The 7,623-nt window shown below is 34.7% G+C and overlaps 1 protein-coding gene across 3 annotated transcripts in view; it reads left to right on the top strand.

The window, feature by feature from the left end:
• The first annotated feature begins 272 nt into the window (after nt 1–272).
• LOC126827188 (neuroglian) overlaps nt 273–7,623 on the top strand; it is a 91,651-nt gene continuing 84,300 nt past the window's right edge. For all 3 annotated transcript variants that reach the window (XM_056102374.1, XM_056102373.1, XM_056102372.1), the window contains exon 1: nt 273–370. The gene's annotated coding sequence lies outside the window, so the exon portion shown is untranslated. The remainder of the gene's footprint in view (nt 371–7,623) is intronic.

Below are 7,623 nucleotides of genomic sequence, written 5' to 3'. Positions count from 1 at the left end.
AAGTAAAATTTCAATAGCCATCTTAAAATACAATTATGTATTAATGAAATCCGTCCTCTATGTAAAATTACTAATTAGCACCTGATCAATTTCATGGTGACAAACTCGCTTCTTCTCTTTATTTGACAGCTGTAGGATAAAAAAAAGAACACGAAATTGAAAGTAGACACACACCGCTGCGAAATGATCGATCCATGGCGCGCGCTAGTTGTCAAAATACCACAGATCCATTGGATGGTAACGGTCACGTGGTGCAATATATATGCGAAGCATTAGCAGAGAACGGGTTGACATTTAGAAATTGGTAAGGTGAATGTGTGGATAATTTTAACCTACGAAGGGAAGTACTGTTAAATTGTTTCACAATAAGGTATGTAACGTTCGCTGATATTTTTGTATGTGTAATGTATTTGAACCAGAGAATGCCGGTGCATCGTTAATCTGTTTGAAAATAAAATAAAAAAATACAAGCAAAGCAAGGTGGAAAGCCTGCAGACGGCTCCACATGTTTCTATAATAGCGTGATTGCCAGGAATCAGAATTGCCAGGAATAGGAATCGGGATCATCAGAATGGTTCCATGGTTTGTAATGGCACGGATCGATAGAAAGCTTCTCTAGCTGTTAGTTAGAATTAGCAAGTCGCCATTTATCATATGTAAGACTGTGTGGTTTGTGTGCAGACATTCGGTCTTTTTCATTTTTGACTTCGACAACCTGTTAATCATTGTTGTAATACTTATCTTATTGGAAAATAATTAGATCTAGGCTGAATAGGCTTTTATGTTGTTATTTGTATTAATTATGAAGCAGACGACGCTTGTCACGCTTGGCTGGGATCTAGATAGTTTGTCCCAAAAGATAGGCCTGACATTATGAATATGATGTACATTAGGCATGCCAGTATTATTAGGTGATATTGAATTGAAATAAAACTGGATTATTAATAAGAGAAACTAGAAGAGCCAAGCTTTTAATACAACAAGCTTTAGACCACTGTGTTAAGATGTGGGTCCTGTGTACACCTGTACATGGAAGATGGGCAAAATATTTCAGGTGTAGCCTATATATATACAATTAAAGCATATTATTAACCAACATCATCATATTTATTTTTTTCTGACACATATTATAAAAGTACATTTTATAATTGTGGGATCTGAAAACAAGTCGGAGCTTATATAAATTCATCATCATATGAACATCTAGATGTTGCCCAACATTGCACCATGTCATTATTCATCTTTCTGTTTTGCCTGGCCTTTGCATTTCATAAATTATTCATCCTGTTTAGCGGTCCCAACTTGTCCAGGATGTGAGCTTGCCTGTCCCACCTCTTATGTTTTCTCCAGGTCTTTTTGGTCTCCTCCCACTGCTAAAGACCCCCATGTGTAAGCGAATTATTGAAATAAAATTGTACATGTTAATTGTTAATCCCAAAATGACTTAGTTTGTCTTCGAGTTGGTTAACTTTCTCGCTCTCTGTTAACAGGTAGATTATAAGTTCTAATGGATAAAACACACTCTGTATTTTATAAACAACTGTAGAAACACATGCAGACTAATAATAGCTTATAATATATCAGGAAATACAAAAACACATTTCTGTATTCATTAACAAATTGCCAAATAGCAAGCCTAGATAGGCTACATATATGTTTGTAATACTTATAAATATTTCGAATGCAAGCCATGATGGATAAGCTTCTGCATTGCATAAAAACATGTTGACTTAGACAACGAAACTAATATAGGTCTAGACTTGTTTCAACACATCAATGATCTTATTGGTAAAGTTTGTCAGTAGAGAGGATTAAATTCTGAATTTAATTAGCCCAAAGATTTGGGATGACCCCTCACCCCTCACCTCTACTGCTCCACTATTTATACAACTTTACACACATCAATTTGCCCTGTTTACATTGGTCGAACTCATGGCAGTTGTAAGTGTACAAAGTGAAATAGTCTGAATGCAGTATACATGCTCAGGACTCTGTTTCTCGAAATCTTAACTAAAGATCAAATCCAAATTTTAGTAGATACTTCAGTTTTGATTCAATAAGCACTAAAATTAATTTAATATTATCCAATCAAATTATTAAATTTGGATTTTTTCTTCGTTAAAATTTCGTGAAATAGGCCCCCGAGATGTATTATCATTGGACAATAATCTTTATTAAAGATACTTTATGTAAGATAAGAGCTGGTTGTTCTTGATATAATAGTTCAAAAATAGATAATGCAAAATGAATAGATTGAAAATTTCATTCAAATTACTTTATTCTGGTTGAAGATATTAGCCTTTGAAGGTTTGACAAGATGTGTGCACTGATTGTAACCACCTTATTTAAATTAAGTCATTAAATGGCCAAACTGTTCTAATCTACTTAAAATCGGACCCATCTGGTGACATTGAGAGTTGATTATGGTCTTGTCATGTTAATAAATAATTAAAAGTTTATATAACATTTAAGGCCTAAAGAAAGACCTGCAGTTGGCAGATTTGACTCTTGAATAATGCCCTGTTTAAGTTAATACTGTGTGCTTTATTTGAAGCCTCATCTCTGATTGTAATTTTGCATTTTGTTCGGAAAATAACATATTTTCGATAATAAAATAACTTATTTTAAAATGTACTCCTATCATATGTTTATCATTTTATTATTATGACAAAATAAAAAATATCAATGTCAGTAAATAATCTCCGGGCTTGGATTTAATTGGATTAAAAAGATGCTTATTAAAATCTGTCAGTGAAACTCACATGTTTTTGGCTTGTGTTGACTATAATTTTTGATTCATCATATCTTTGTAAATACTGAACGGAAGTCAACCATTGCTGGACAGATATTCCTTTCTGAGATTCAACTTTCACAATATTGTAGTTTCAGTAAGGGATTAAACCATACTAAACTTAGGCTGTCTGTCTACAGTTAGCTCCGCTTGAGAACAGACAATAAGCTAGTTGACTGACATTTTATGTCCTAAATTGACGATTTTAGTTGAAAACCGCTAAGTGTACTTCAAAAATTTTGTTGAGTATTTATTTTGCTTCCATTTAAAAAAATTGAAAAAGTTTATTTAGTCTGGGTGTTCAAGACAGATGTGAAATGGAGTACAAATGCATTACAAAACAGTATACTAATGTTTGGATATGGCAGCCATTTACGGCAGAGATCTATTTTCAAGGAATGAAGTAGATACAGTGCAGAATGGGATTAAACATCAATCAGACACTTTAATGTTGAAATATGAAGCGACTGTCTTGACATGCGAGTTTTCTATTTGATTGTTTCAAAATATGCATTCATCATAGCTTGTTAATTTTAATGCATGTGCTTTTTCTACACCAATCAAAATATAACCAGTTTTGCATCCTAAAAAAAAAAGGAGGATATTCAGTGACATTTTGAAACCAAAAATTAGGAGAGATAACTGATCAAGATGTCTGCTCAAAAGTCGCTAATATTGCTAGTATTAATGTCATTGAGGTTTTGGGGGATTAGAATTAGAAATGATACATGTAGGTGGTCAAGGGGTTACCACATGTTGTCAATAGCCTTTGGACTGATGGTCAGTGGTCAGTTTTGAATGAATGGCTGAGTGACCCTTGTGTTTTGTTGTTTATCTAGAGGGAGATATGTCAGATGCACTTATGAATGAAAACTGAAAATCTGTCAATCAAATTCCAGTCCCTTCCTGAATGAAGCTGTTGGGGGCTGGGATTAGTCGTGTGGTCTAACACGTGCTTTAGATCATCAGACATGTTGTTAAGTCAAGTGTTGTGGTTTCAATCCCAGGCTTCGATGTGACAAGGTGTAGGGTAGCCTGCCGAACCTCATGGGTTTTTACTGGGTCTTCTAAATCTCAAGGTGGGGGTGGCCGAATGGTTAGCGTGTGCTTGCTGTATCATAAGGTCTGTCATTGAGTCAACTGGCAAGGTTTCGATCCCCTGGTTGTACGTGACAAGGAGTAGGGTCACCTGTCCAGCCTTGTGGGTTTCTCAAGGTCCTCTGGTTTCCTCCCACTGCTAAGGACCCCTACGCAAGCGAATTATTGAAATAAAATTGAACCATATGCTAGTCAAAAATGAAATGACCTAGTTTGTGTCCAGTGGACATTAAACCCCATCTCTCTCTCTCTCTCTCTCTCTCTCTCCTCTCTCTCCTCTCTCTCTCTCTCTCTAAATCTCCACTTTCCTGGTACTGCAAGTATCATACTAATATAGTAAGTGCAGGGGGACTGCACCACACACAAAAACAAATATACAAGACAAACCTACGGACAAGACACAATATACAATATCAAATCAAGTGTGTGGATCCAGGGGTTAGTCGTAAGCATCCACTGCGCTGTCCCGGGCCTGTAGTGATACAGACTTCAGTCCTATACTGCCGCTACTGCAAGTATTAAACCAATGACTAGTGTTCAGTGGACAAGAAACTCTCTCGCTCGATCTCTGCTGTCAAACATTCATTGTTGTTCAAAATCAATTTGCTTGATATATTGATTAAATGATTTTTGTTAAGATTTCTTTCTATCAGCAATTCTTTAAAAGACAGGATATTAAAATAATCAGAGACTTGATATTTATAGAATATTAATTACTCTTACCGTCTCCAGACATGGTATTTATTAATATTATAGATTTTCTCTCAATCAGTCTTTTTTTATTGAATACATGTCTAGTCTATGTAAAAGTTCAATGCCTTTTTATTACTGGTTTAAAAAACAATGAAATAATCCTGATTTATAAATGAAATAAATTGGATTGAATTTCCAACTTTTCTGCACCAAAATAGTTATACCTTGTTTATTGGTGCCGTCCAAACGACGAGACAATAATTTGCTTGAAAAATCTTTGGGGCCCAACCTTGTGGGTTTTGTCCAAGTCCTCTGCCTTTGCTCCCACAATCCTACTGTTTTTGACCCATAGGCGTAAGCGAATTATTGAAACAAACTTGTACTGTATAGTTCCAAAATGACCTAGGGGGGTTGGATGGTCGAATGGTTAGCGTGTGCGAATTGTATCATAAGGTCAAGTGGCCTGTTGGTTTCTATTCCCCAGTGGTACATGACAAGGAGTAGAGGCGCTTGTCCAAGTCGTGGGTTGAAATAAAATTGAACCATATGTTCGTCCCGAAATTATCTAGTTTGTGTTGATTAGACATTAAACTCTATATCCCTCTCTCTCTCTCTCACTCTCTCTCTCTCTCTCTCTCTCACTCTCTCTTATCTTTTTAAATAGATGATTTGTAATTTTGTACAAGATTTTAACCAGCCTATAACTGCCGAGAGATTGTCTGTATGACTCTCTAGCTCTCTCTTTTTAAATACATTTGTAGATGATTCGTAATTTTGTACAAGATTTTAAACAGCCTATAACTACCGAGACGGTCTGTATGACTCATTCTGTTACTTAGAAACATATTACATAATTTATGTATAATAAATCAAGTTATTCCACTCTAGGTCTTTTTTCTATTAAAACTTAATGATGTAATTTAGCAGAAACAAGTGCAATCATGTTCACTTCATAAAGTTATAATGATTCCAATTAATAAATTAATAGTTGACGCCATTGTGTAACCTACTCAAGCACAATAATATTAGCCTCAATTATCATGATGAAAATATCAAAAAAAATTTGATCTTAGTCACTTCAAAATTGATTTTTTTTTAAAAATTTAATCATATTGTTCATACTGACATGGATTGATTTGACAATTTGAAAATGCAGAAATTTGGTGATTGAATATAATTATGTTTCAAGATTAAGGAATTAAATTTGTTTTTTTATGTCAACAGCTTAATAAAGAAATGAAAAGGGGTTTTACAAACTACTTTTCTTCTTGGTCAGTGTACATGTAACTTAAAGATACATTATGGGAGATTAGATAACAAGTTGGCAGTTCTCACTATAATAGTTAAAAACTAGATAATGCAAAGGCAATTTGCTGAAAATTTCAGTCAAATTGATCCACTATGAACCCAGAAATAAGCGATCGAAAGTTCCGCATAGCCTCGGTCATCATTACTTAAGTCGGTACGACAAAAATCATAGTCTCGATTATCCATTTAATCATTAAATCGAGAAGGAAAGTTATGCAGCAAATCGGATCATAACCCAACAATTATCGAAGGCTTGCGTTGACTTCGAGATTTGAATTTGGCCAGGATACGTTAATTAATGTCTAATTAATAGTTTATATAACATTTCAGGCCTAAAGAAAGACCTACAATAGGCAGATTTAGCTCTTGCATAATGTATGTTTTAAGTACCGGTATTGAATTTGACAAAAGAATAAGCAAAGGGTTAACAATGGATGTACATGTATATTGTTTTTTGACGTTGCAATGTAGGTTGTTACACCACAACCCTGGCAAAAATACAGCACATGAATATAATCTGCCTGTCCAACCTTGTGGGTTTTCTCCAGGTCCTTCGGTTTCCTCCTACTGTTAAAGACCCCTACGTGCAAGCAGATTATTGAAATAAAAATTGAACCATGTATCAGTCCCAAAATTACCCAGTTTGTGTCGAGGACATTAAACTCTCTCTCTCTATTTATCTTATTCGGATTCATTTAATCTTTTATGTTTAGGGTTTTTCAACCATCAGTGGTGTAGGACCGGGGGCTTGACAAGGAACAGCTTCTACTCTAGTGGCTTTTAGTGTGTGGTTTGTATATGTACATATTGGCATGCACGTAAAGTAAAGGAGCCCTTGATAGTTGAATCTGAATTAAAATTAGGCTGTAACACCACTGTCCAGTCAAAATTACCTCATAGCATCCTGCATGGCGCTTGCCTGTCTTCATTAGCCCAGTTGGTGCTGAAAAGTAGGATGTTAAACCAGGGTTCTTAATCCATTTTGAAACGAACCGGCCAGAGTTGGGTCAAATGAGGGCTCAGTGGGCAATAGGTTAAATACAAACTTCCATTCCCTTTAATTTTAACCAGACTTCACCAAAAATAATTCCTGGTAATTATTTATGGAGAATTTCGTATTCTTATGTATGTGGTTACCACAAAAATAACACAAATATACGTAAACCTTTTGAAAATTTTCCATATTTAATTCATGTACAGCTTGATGTTCAGAGCAGTAATATTTCTGAATAAATTACTGTCTTCATTTACTCGACGCAACATTCGTGTTTCATCAGTTGAACACGATGATCTAAAATATTAGCATTTTTCTACTATTGCCAGTATCAGAAACCCTATTTCATTGACAAGTATGCAAAAATATCAAGGAAGGAAACTAATAATTAGTGTTTCTAATTGAATAGAGTCTGGATGTTTAAAAGAAATGATCTATTATCACCCTCAATTACATTTTAACTATCACATTATAGTTTCCTTCCAGATCGTAAAAAATGACTTTAATTAAGATTAATTACCCCTGTGGCGAGTTTTACCCTCATTCTTTTTATCATCAACCTCCGCATGCAGTCTTCACTTGATCTCTAATTTATTAAAATCAAGTTCTGTGTTTAAAGGGAATTGAATTTGCATCTTGCTTCACACTCAAGACATTTAACTGGATTATTTAAGAAGAAAAAAACTTGGGGAAACTTTGTGAAACAGGACAAACCTGTTATATATTGTGTTTTATTTAA

The sequence above is a fragment of the Patella vulgata genome, chromosome 7, assembly GCF_932274485.2.
Source record: "Patella vulgata chromosome 7, xgPatVulg1.2, whole genome shotgun sequence".
In the NCBI taxonomy this organism is placed as follows: Eukaryota; Metazoa; Mollusca; class Gastropoda; family Patellidae; genus Patella; species Patella vulgata.
The sequence above is the reverse complement of the archived record's forward strand: the minus strand, read 5'-3'. Positions and strand labels throughout refer to the sequence as shown.